The sequence below is a fragment of the Hylobates moloch genome, unplaced genomic scaffold, assembly GCF_009828535.3.
Source record: "Hylobates moloch isolate HMO894 unplaced genomic scaffold, HMol_V3 SCAFFOLD_1, whole genome shotgun sequence".
Taxonomy (NCBI): Eukaryota; Metazoa; Chordata; class Mammalia; order Primates; family Hylobatidae; genus Hylobates; species Hylobates moloch.
The window spans coordinates 142280681-142293558 of record NW_026652276.1 but is presented as its reverse complement, the minus strand read 5'-3'; the positions used below and the strand labels follow the sequence as shown (position 1 = coordinate 142293558).

At 34.4% G+C, this 12878-nt stretch overlaps 1 protein-coding gene across 14 annotated transcripts in view; it reads right to left on the bottom strand.

Moving 5' to 3' along the window:
- Positions 1-12878, bottom strand: part of SKAP2 (src kinase associated phosphoprotein 2) — a 218836-nt gene that overhangs the window by 86338 nt on the left and 119620 nt on the right. The window contains exon 1 of one of the 14 annotated variants that reach the window (XR_009215515.1): positions 3496-3539. The exons of the other annotated variants lie outside the window; for them this stretch is intronic. The gene's annotated coding sequence lies outside the window, so the exon portion shown is untranslated. Of the gene's footprint in view, positions 1-3495; positions 3540-12878 lie in introns of those variants that run through there. 14 annotated transcript variants of the gene reach the window in all.

The following is a 12878-nucleotide window of genomic DNA, read 5'->3' as shown; positions in this document are numbered from 1 at the left end:
ATACAACATTCCGGTGAATTCACAATCATACTCTCAGCTTCACTATTAAAATTCAAACCTTGTCCTAAAAAAAAAGTTTTGCACTGGGTCTTAGTCCTTTGCACATAGCAGGCATTCAGTAAATGTTAGCTTTCATTACCTACTACAGTTAAATATTGTTATATGTTACTATAACTGTAACTACTAGTTCAAGTGAATTGATGCTAATGTAAATATGAGACTATGTTGCTCAGAGAAAGTTAATCAGAAATGAAAGACAGGAAAAAGCATGATTCAGCAACTATACAAGTTAAGCATTGTAGCTACTTCTAAAGCAGTTAAAAGATTTCCCTTTACTTAAGTAAAAGTGGTTAATAAAAAAAGTATATCCTAAGGGGAGAACAAAAATTAACCCATATGTTAGGGACTAGACTATGCTACAGGAATTTATTACATGGGCTTGCTTAAGTGGCCACAAACTTTCAGTGCCCCAAAAAGTAAGGTATACACTGAGAAAGACTAGTTTTCTTTTTATAAAATGAGTACGTATTTCTTATATGATAATCCTACTTTTCTAAAGCAGCTCAAAATATTAGACATTAAAATCAACACCCTACAAGGACAACTAAGCAAGGAATGGGTCTTCTTCCAACGTGCAATTTGAGAATCTGAAGCATTCAAAATGGTAACAAGGTCACAATGAATTCAAATAAACAAGTATCAAGTGCCTATATTCCCAGCAATTCAGGGAAAAAGGCAATAGTGAAATCCAAATTTCCCTATAGTTAGGTTGATATTTTATTCATAAGGTAACTGATTCTAAAAGATAACTCAGTAATTCTAGAATGTGCCTTAAAGCTTTTGCCTTAAAAACAAATGGTGTATATTGTAGACATAGTACCGCAAGCTTCAAGTATAGATACTACAATTTCAAAAGCAGAGAAGAGATACAAAGTATAAAAATTGATAACAAACTACCTTAAAACTAAGGTATTACCCACTCTTGGTGATTTTATTAAACTATTACTTTATCTTTTTTTTCTTGAATCTAGGATGAAAAACACTGGAATGTTTAAATGCCTGTAATATACTTAAGAAATAAGTTTTATCTTTTAAAAAGTGTTAACAATTAAAATAATTATTTCAAAATGAAAAATAGTAGTTACTTCAATTTCAGAGAAAAATATGAAGTCTGTGGTAGGAAGTATCATTTAGTGACATTTCAGGTGTTAGGTTGGTCAGGTCTAAACCAAGTCTTGGCATTAACAGGGTAGACAATTGCATTACTGTATTTAGGACAAAGAAAAGTAGAAAAATGTGTCTAGATCACAGAAGCTCCTAGAACAGCACGCAAGTCCCTCGAGTAGGCAAGGGAATGGGGGTGAGAGAGAGTTAGAGTTGGGAGAGCGAGAGAAAGAGCTAGAGTTGAGGAGAATGGGAGGTCTAATGGTCCTTTCTTTTTTATTTAGATTTCTCAAATCTAAATGAACAAATGTTGATTCACAATTTTGTCCAGTACTGGGTGCCTCAATACACTATATTCCAGGGTCTTTCCTAACATTGATGTGTCTCCTAATAGACTCCTCCCTGATACATGTTACACATACACACACACACACACACACACACAAACACACAAACACACACACACTATATCCCAGTCTGATACCTCTACAAATGCATTAATTTTTCTAAGACAGTATGAGACATCATTACCAAAGTGCAATGATTCAGACACATTTTCAAAATAGACATGTTTTTATTATCATTTTTATTTTTTGATATGCACCTTTGGTGATCAATTTAAATGCTAGACTTCTAAGGAATCCAAAGCCTTATTTTTACTATTTTATCATCAATAAATCATCATATTATTGGCTTCATTACACTAATATGTTCACACTTTTTTGGTTGTTTAATCTAGACTTTATGCAAAACTACGACTAGGTTTCTGAGCTTCACCTTTTGCTCCCTTCAATTTTCCCTTTTCTAGTTGGCATTTATATAGTTTTCAACATGAACACCAAGCTTTCACATAGGGTAATTTTTCCTACCACCTATACCCGACTGAAGTTTCCTTTTCCCTTATATTGGAAAAGAAAGGAAAGATACTTTTAAAAAGATTGTTTTTATTCGTAAGAATTTTCACTCTGAGTCAAGATGTTGGTCCATTTAGTCAAATATTCTGTGTCACCACATGATGTGACTGTTTTCCCTGAACTCCAAAAAGTAAAGAATAAACTTCTCAACCATACAACCATATCTTTTTTCCTGACAATTCATATAAATAAAGCATCAACAAGTTTATCTAAACCTTTTCAAATTATTCATTTTCACCTAATAGTTGGGATACCGAGTTCCATAAATTGGCCACCTCCTGGGGGGAGATAGTGCTTCGTTTTATCTCTTCTAAACTCATGTAGTAAACTACCAAAAATGCAGCCCAGGCTGGAGTGCAGTGGCCTGATTTTGTTACTGCAGCCTCTGCCTTCTGGGCTCAAGCGACCCTCCCACCTCAGCCTCCTGAGTAGCTGGGATTATAGGCGCACAACACCATGCCTGGCTAATTTTTGTATGTTTTGTAGAGACAAGGTTTCACCATGTTGCCCAGGCTGATCTCAAATTACTGGGATCAAGTGATCTGCCCGCCTTGGCCTCCCAAAGTGCTGGTATTATAGGCATGAGCCACCATGCCTGGACAATAGACCCATTTTTTTAAAAAAGTATTTACCCACTTAATGATTGCTTTATATTTGAAACATATATTAGGCTTTGATTCTCCAAAAATATTATCTCATTTCATGAAGGTGATATTCTCACCTATCCACTAGTGGTTATTTTATTATCTAGATTAGCTTCTCCAGTTCTAGTTCATTTTTCTTAAGAAGTGGTAAACTGAATGAGCTTACATTTTCAGGTGCCAGTATGTCACAATACCAATATAATCCCAATGCATTGTAATTTTGTATAAAGGTGGAGAAATGCTTTCTGTTTTGCTTCCACTATCCTTCCAGTTGATGTCCACTATCTTAGTGACATTTTTGGTTGAAGGGTACATTTAGTACTTAGCTTTAGGAAATAGTCCATAAAAAAGCCTCAGTACCCAGAGCTATGACTGGCTCAGAACTCATCATTCCACAAGTGCAGTTTAACTACACTTTATAATTGCACACATAAACTTAGAAGTGATTTTCCCTGTTTCTAGAAATTATGTAATAGATACAAAGATGCAGGGATGCAGACACTTTGTTTCTTATTCTAACAGGTTTTAAGTATAAAAATTCACTAGCATATCTGCAAAGTAAACAAAGAACCAAAACAAAATAAGACTATGCACCAACAAAGGAGAGAAATCTACACTTAACTTGGATATAAATATTAAATAAAATGTTTTAGTGGTGTGGCACATATCCAGAAGCTTAGCTTTACATTGATACTGACTTCAAAATCCATGGCACAGGTTAAAGAAGTCTGTAATGTGATCTCAGTTCTATACATTTTTTTTGTTGTTGTTACCTTAAACATGTCACTGAGCCTCTCTGGACTCAATTTCTTCTTTTAAAACCTGAAAAAAAGTGGGTTCAATTATCTCCAAAGCCCTCCCAATTCCAGGACTCCATGAAATATATCTACACTAATATTTTTCTTGTACTTTCAGTAGCAAATGGCCAAGGTCCAAGATTAAAGTTTCAATTATATCAAATGTGGAAACTGCTCACAACATATTTTTTGTAGAACAACCATTAGCGTCTTTTACATCTAGCATAGAACTATTTTATGTCATTTAAAAGGTTGAATATTCAGCTAGAATCTTGGCCTGGAATATGTGTGAGAGAAATAAATACATAAATATTTTTCATATTTGAATAATTCTCCCCTCCATGTGGGAAATTCGGAATTTCAAATCTGTTTATCAGTATTTTTAGTAGCAAAAGGAAAATATTATATATTCAACAGGCATCTCAAACAATAATCACTGCCATAACTCTAAAAGAGGACTAATTGTGTTACCTTAGCATAGTCTTTTCAAAAAGCTTGTTTTCTCATCGTAGCACTATTATTTTCTTCAGAAGAGATTCACCAATGAATATACTAGTACTGGCGATCTCAAGCCTATCATGATATTTCTTTTAAGAAAAACAAAAACAAAAAAGCTCACACCATGCTTCGACATAAAGATGGTCAACTTTCAATTAGTAGAACCATAGAATTCTCAGGAGGGTTATGTCTTGGGGAAAAGGCTTTAAAAACTGATATAGCAGCCTATGTGACTACACTGGGGTAAAAGCAGAGGTTACAACTCAAGGGTTTAACATCTGCTAATCTCCTCCCTCCTCTGTAAAGTGGCCATTTTGAAGGCTACCAAGCAAAAATGGAATAACCATGAGGATAATTCAAATTTGCCTTTATTAACTCTAAAGCAGTTAGAGTGGAAATTTTCACTATGCCTTCAATAGGTCTATTTGGAACCAAAGAAGACAATAACTATTAATATCATAGCTACATGCATGTAAGATATGCTCATGAATATAATCCAACAGATTAAGCGTTTGTTCAGAGTCCAATCAAAAGCTTCCATTTTACATCTCTTCCTTCCTCCTCTCCTCTCCTCCTCCTCCCCTCTCTTCTCTCCTTCCTTTTCCTCCTCTTCCTTCCCCTCCGCTCCTCTTTCCCCCCCCTCTCTTCTCCTCTCCTTTCCCTTTTCTTCCTTCCTTTCTTTCTTGCTGCTACTAATTTTCATAGAAATCTACCAAACTATGAAAAATTCTAATGGCAAGATTCCAGAATAATGAATTCTGAAATCAACTGTATTCATCAACATCCATTAAAATAATGCTCAAAAAGTCACAGATGAATAGTATATGTGAATTATATGATAGAGTCCAACTGTCCTTCACCATTCATTTAAAACTGCTTCTTTTACTTTAACATACATTTAAGTATATGACCAGAAACTGAACTACCTTATTACATATCTGAAGATTGCTTCTTTAGATAAATCTTTATATAGAACTGTTGTCCCTTTCTCATAAAAGTAGATGTGAAAAAAAATCTCTTTAAGATTTCTGTTTCGTTGGTCTAACGATAAACCACTAGTTATCACATTATTAAAATATATTAAACTTGTTCCTTATAGAATTTTAAAATACGGTTTTTATCTAAAAATTCTAGAGTTATTAATTTGTGGAAAACCTTATAAGAATCTCTCAATTATTTCCAGGGAAGATAGCATATCAATATACTGAATCAATCATTTAAAAGTAAGGTTTTACTTTAGAGACAAGACTACTAGTTTATATATTTATAATATAGGGCACCCTCTGTGGTTTTCTATTTTAGTAAAGGGATCTTTAGATTCCACATAAAACATTTAAATCAAATTTTGCCTTCCACATAAAGTAACTCCTCAGCAACTCTTTATCTGCCTGTATCTTAGTCATCTGCTCTGTAGCAAGTAAAACATTAAATTCTGAAAAATAATAGCCTTTTTAAAAAGCCTGTAACACATACTTTGAGAAAATGAGATGCAACCTTAAAATGGAATACATTTCTCCTTAAGTTAAAAGTATAATTCTAAATATATCAAAATGTTCAGACTCTAAATATTATAAAATTAAATATATTCAATTATGAACTGGGTTTTAATTTAATGCATCTCTTTCCACAACAAAAGTGCCCCCAAACTGATACTGCATTTTAGAATCATGTTCAAAACCCTGGATTTACATTCAAATTGCAGGATAGCTACCAGCTCTGTGACTTAGCAAGTCACTTGATTTCATTAAGCTTTAGTTTTCAAATCTTTCAATGTAGATAATAGGAGGGCATACTATGGAGAGTTATGGTGGGGATGTAGTAGGATAGCACTTAAGATAACTCTTTAAGAAATGCTGTCTCTTATTACTACTAGTATTTTTAAAAGGCAACTTAAATTTGCCACAAGTCCACTGTTCCATACACACACACAAAAAGGAGGCTGAAAATATAAACCACTAGAATAAAAACATGAATGTTAAACACCTTTTAACCATACGACTTTATTTCTGGTTATAGATATTTGGCCAAAAACAAATCTGATGCATAAACATATATTTGACAAGATTATACATAATAAAGATAAGCATAAGTGAAAAGGAACATTCTTAACTCATATATTAAACAATATTTTACTAGTCTATATTATGTGCCAGGCTCTTTTCTAAATATTACCCAAAATAGAAAACTAGGAAACATAAACTCAACTTCACTGAAAATTTGTTGAAGGCATCTTAAAAGTCAAACAATTATGTATAAAATTTAAAAAATAACAATAATAGGTCCTCGGCTGGGGGCAGTGATTCACACTTGTAATTCTAGCACTTTGGGAGGCTGAGGCAGAAGGATCACTTGAGGCCAGGTGTTCCAGGCAGCCTAGGTAACACAGCAACACCTCATTTCTATAAAAAATGTATTAATTACTCAGGCATGGGAACTCACACCTGTAGTCCTAGCTACTCAGAAGGCAGGAGGATAGTTTGAGTCCAGGAGTTCAAGGCTGCATATGATAGTGCCACTGCACTCCAGCCTGGGTGACAGAGTGAGACCCTGTCTCAAATAACAACAACAACAACAACAATAATAATAATAATAATAGGTCCTACTTCTTTCTTCCTTACCTATGTCATCTCTATAATAATAATAATAATAATAATAATAGGTCCTACTTCTTTCTTCCTTACCTATGTCATCTCTATATCAAACACAACTGTTTCTATTATCTCCACACTATAAGCTTAAATATTATTTTTTTAAAGCACTATCAGTGGCATGATTACAAATATCAGCACTGCAACAGTTAACATTTATTGAGCCTTTACCAGGAGTTAGGTAAACATGATGACACCAGTCATCATCTCATTTCATCATCATATAACCCTAAGAGGTAAGTATTACTAACTCTATATTACCAATCAGAAATCAAGATCACACACAATCAGTGGAGCAAGGACCTTAAGTCTACTTGCCCAAAAGCCCATTTTCTGAAATGCTATGTTCCACTGCTGATGGAATAAATGAATGCCATCTATAGAAACTGTGTCAGACAACATCATTGAATTACTTTTCTATGGCATTAAAGCAATCACCATTATTTAAGATTAGTTCCCTAAGTGTAACATGATATATTTTAATATACCATATATACCATATATACCTAATATACCTAATAGGTATACCTAATATACTATACTTTTTTTTTTTTTTTTGAGATGGAGTCTTGCTCTTTCACCCAGGATGGAGTGCAGTGGCGTGATCTTGGCTCGCTGCAACCTCCAACCACCAGGTTCAACGATTTCCCTGCCTCAGCCTCCTAAGTAGCTGGGATTACAGGCACGTGCTACCACGTCCGACTAATTTTTGTATTTGTAGTACAGATGGGGTTTCACCATGTTGGCCAGGCTGGTCTCGAACTCCTGATCTCAGCTGATCCACCCACCTTGGCCTCCCAAAGTGCTAGGATTATAAGTGTGAGCCACTGCACACGGCCAATATACCATACATTTAAAATGTGGGGTGTTGTTTCATCTGTAAGATTTTGGGTCAATTTTGCTTCTTAAGAATGTATTTGAAATACTTCCATTTTGGTTTAAAAACACGTATACACAAACATGGAACAAATTAGTAATGGGAAAAATGATGTTTATGGAAGGAAAAGGAGGTTCCTTTTGTATGCAGATTCCTCTAGCAAACTGCGTAGAAATAAGAAATGAATATAGTTTAGACTGAATTCTTTAGCTTCTTTCCACTCAACTATGCTTTATTTTTACATAGGCCATAGGACAATTCTTTCATTGATCTACTTACTTTAGCAACAGCTTTATGTTGTGTATTTTGAGGTATAAATTTTTAAAATTATTTTCAGATTATAAGTAACATTTTTATAATTTGTGATATTCTTTAAACTCATTTTTATTATTTTTCCTATTCTGTACACAAAAAGTTTAGTCATTAATAACATAAGATTATATCTTAAGTATCTGAAATAGGAATATGCAGAGTTATAATGTCTTCTACATTGTATAGTATAATAAAACACGTTTTTGTTTTTGTCTTAAGAAAAATAACAGGTACATAAACAATTGTCATTCTATTCCCATCTCCCAAAACAACCTTATTATTGAGGGGTGGTTAATATGAATAAATAAATAAGAAAAATAAGTGACAAATGTGTAGTTTGAAAACTATCAAACATGAAATTATTTTATGACTAACTTATTAATAGAGGTAAATTGCTGAATTAAGGCTCCCACTCTATTTCACAGTCCTACTCTGATTATTTGATTACTAAATTGAGCTTGATTACTAAAGCAAATACGTTCCCAAACATTCTTAATGCTTTAGTCTTCATAAAACAGTATACCCATTTCTATTTAAGAAGGAAACTAATTTTTTATTTAAATCAAGAAGTCTTGGCATTTTCCCTCTTCTGTCATTCAAAGTACGTACTCTGGTTTAAAGTATTATAAGCATCTTCCTAAAAACACATGTGTATGCAATCTTTCTCCCCTCTCTCTTACAGACACACACACAATTTGTTTTCCTTCCACCTAAAACAAGAGGTTTTTCCATAACTCTTTTTTCAATATAGATATGAAATTCATACATTCTTATCTATTATTATTGTTAATTTAGTAATATACTGCCTCCTTCTCCCCCCAAAAGCATTTCACAGGCATTTGTACAGATACATTTGGTGAGGCAAATTAAAAGCAAACAGGAGCTATCAGTATGTATACACACAGGGTGGGAGGGAGGGGGAGGATGGAAGATGGAGAAGAAATGTAAGGGTAAGGAAGGGGAGGAGGCAGAGTGACAAAGCAAATACCTGTATAGAAAAATGTTAATGTTAGGGGAATTGGGGTGAAAGGTATATGGGAACTCTTTATAGTTATTCTCGCAACTTTTCTGTGTCACTCTTCCAATATTTTTTAAAATTAAGGCAAAATTAGAAGTCAAGGTGGAATAGAAAACAACTTGGAACTACAAAGTCATTTACACTTGTGAGGAGTGGGCCAAAAATGCACTTATAAGCTTTATAACAACCAACATGAAGCAAGAAATACAATAAATTATATGAGCCATTGCCCATAAGATAAATACACATCATTGTTCAGGGAAGAAAACACAACTATTTCTGGCTCCTGGTACCAAAATTAGAAAGAAATTTCTCCCATGGTTCTCAATGTCCTCAATAACATTTTTACAGTATATAAAATAAAAGTTTCATAGGGCTGTTTTGTATAACATCATTCATATTGAGCCAAAAGCTTAATGCCAAAGTGAAATTCAGTAAAAGCAATTCTACAGAGTACAAAATGAGGAGGCCCAAGTATACAGCTAACTCCCCAAAGCTTTGTTAAACTCAAGGATAAGATCATAGAATATCTATAGGAACAGACACCCTGCACAATTTTCAGACAATCATTCCAAAATCCTGCCTTGATCAGACTTCTGGTAAATATTAAATCTCAAGAAAAAGCTCCATTCTCCTCAAGAAGGTAACACAACTCTTTTTATGTTGCTGCTTAAGTCAAGAGCCATATCTTTTAACAAGCAGCCAGGCTGGGGGTAAAATTAATACACTTATTTATCAATTTACAAAGTGTAATGACTTTGCAGGGACATAAACCTGGATGAAGATCATCTTAACACAAAAACAAATCAGCAACTGGCCTATAAAGTTCTAACTCAGTGCCAGGACAATTCTAGACTGTAAAATTTTAAGCATATACCTACTTCGTATCCACAAAATGTCCACAGAACAACATGTTATTGAGAATGATACAATGCCTCAGTCTACTCTTCAGTATGAACTGGTAATCATATGTACACCTGGGTAACTGAAAGGATTATAAAGCATTGTTATCCATATAACTGAGTAAATTACTAGAGAATTCATGCTACAATTTCAATATCAGAACAGTTAATGTGTAGCAGTTTTTCTTCTTACTATGGAAATAAAAGCATACCATATGCTTAATCCTTTTTCTGATCCTTAGTTTCAAAGGGGAATAACTGTAAACAGCCATTTGTGAGACTGGCCAGGGAGACAGACATAGACATTCATGTGGTATTTACAATATCAGGCTAAAATAGTATGTCACAAGAGTGTCTTTTTCACTGGAATTTGAGCAAGGGGATCATAAGGCAGTGTTCTGAAACTTGAGTGTGCATGGAAATCACCAAGGGTACTTCTTTCAAATGTAGAAGTATAATTTTAAACAAAATCATCTATATGGCTCAGAATGGTATATTTAAAAACCTTGTTTTGTGTACAGGATTTGTAAAATATGGTCTAAGCTAATGTTCACTGCAAAATAAAAACATCAATATATAGATAAAACACAGTTCTGCAATCAGTACACACTGAAAACAGAAGGAAAATCCCCGAAATATAAATGATAGTGCAACTAATGATTTTTATTTATAACTACCTAACTTTGGGGTCATTAAAATAATTTTGTAAACATTTAACACACCTTTCGCAGTAGTCTCGAGAGAGAAAGAGAGACTGTCATAATAAAAAGCAGTATTAAGCAGCCAGTTGCCTGCATGTGTTGGTTCATTCATCAGGCAGTTACTGAGCATCCACTATGTGTCAGGCACTGTGATGGAGCAAGAGGTACAGCTACAGTCCTTGCTTTTGAGAAGCTCATGATTAGGTGCAATTCTCCACTAATAAAGAGATTCAAGAAACCAATGAGGAGAGAGAAGAATGAGAAACAAGACAGCCATAAGACATGAAGAACAAAGAGGTCATCCTTATATTTATATCCCACCTTAGTATCTACTTTCACAATTACTAACACTTCCATTCAGTTCTAAACTTTATAACCACCAACATGAAGAAACATAATAAAAAGGAAGAAAATTGGGACAGAACGTATAATATAAAAAGTGCCTATTTAGCTATGTGATTTTAGCATATTTTTAAAAAAGTAAGCCAGGCACGGTGGCTCATGCCTGTCATCCCAGCACTTTGGGAGGCTGAGGCGAGTGGATCACTTGAGGTCAAGAGTTTGAGACCAACCCGGCCAAGATGGTGAAACCCCTTCTCCACTGAAAATACAAAAATTAGCAGGGTGTGGTGGCGTACACCTGCAATCCCAGCTACTCTGGAGGCTGAGGTGGGAGAATTGCTTGAATCCAGGAGGCAGACATTGCGGCGAGCCAAGATCACACCACAGAACTCCAGTCTGGGCAACACAGTGAGACTCCGTCACACACACACACAAAAAAAGTATTCAAGATTGGAAAAAAAAAACCCAACTGACAAATATAGAAACTGATATTTACTATGAGCGAGACATCAAAAGGCAATTCATTAATACATTCACTGTGTGGGCTATCACACTGCAGGATCTGCCAGAGCTGACATAGCCCAATCGCCCATGGTCTCTTTTTCTCCCAACTAAGAGTTGTCATTACCAGAACAATTTTACCAAGAAATTTTAACTATTTAGTTCAAATTAGAAACGTCAAAACTAAACTTTGATAAAGAAACTGATGGAATATGGAGCAGAACAAAACGATTGCTAACAACACACAACAACTGATGTAACTTCATGTAAACAACCAGTGCTGTTCAGCCACACTTGAACATCACATCAAGAGCAGTTCGGTGCTCCCTCATTTGCCCTGTAAGGCACTGCAAGCTACCTCAGAGGAGGCGAAGGCAATAAAATGGTCTGAACTCTGAATCTGTAGTTTGCTCATAAATATTTGAAATATACATGACTTCTTGAAAATACGAAAAAGACTTAAAATCCAAAAGATATACATCCCGCTAAAATTCCATATGAATAAATGGCATAACACTTTATTCCAAGTCAATTTAGATATGGTAAGATCTTATAAGATATCCTATTACATGTTTCTCTAAGAATTCAGCTGTTATTAAATCACGTCTGAATAGACCATGATGTACATTCTCACTGAAAAACAAAATTTACATATATAATGTTTTATCTACCTTAATATTGATAATAAGTTATTAATTAAATTAATTCAATTAAGTCCCCTTCACCTGGATAGCTTCAAGTCTCACACAAGACTCACAGTTCTAATGTATTTTTACAAATACAAAAATAATTTTTATGAATTCTTCAGAGGATGCTGAAATATGGAAATTTAAGACTTAGTCCAATTCTTTCTCACCAACCAAAGAAGTCAGTTATACTGTTATAATTCCGTACATGGATAAGAACTGGTACAGTCATTAACTTGTCAAATGATGACTTATTCGAGGTATATTTATAGGAGAAAACATTTGCATGGATGTCACAATAGATAACGAACTGCAAATTAATAAGAAAAAAGTGAACAGGTCAATAGAAAAACAGGTAAAGGATATGAACCCAGCAATTCATGGAATAAGTACAAAGGTTAATAAACATGAAAAGAGATGAGTGTTTATTGATTTGTAGTCTTTCCCGAGCTCTCCCCACCTCCATTAGAATGTAAGTTCCAACAGCCCAGAGACCACAACTGTCTTCCTCACTGCTGTATCCCTAGGGCCTAGATTAGTGCCTGGGACACAGGAAGTGTTTGTTAAATTTGCTGAATGAACAAACAAATGAATAAACCTCACTAAAAACTACTTTTTAACTTATAGGACTGGCAAAAACTGCAAAGATTAAGAATATCAAACAGGGAGGAGGGCAAGAAGAGATAGTACTCTCTTCTTTTGGGGAGCTATACTCCCCAAAACAGGGTGAGTGGAGAGTATAGCTTAATACAGCTTTGTGGATGAAAATTTGACAATACCCTGATAATGTAACTCCTAAAAATCTATCCTACAAATTAAAATGCTGTTACATGATGGTGTATAAGCCAGAATATTCACTGATATACCATTTGTG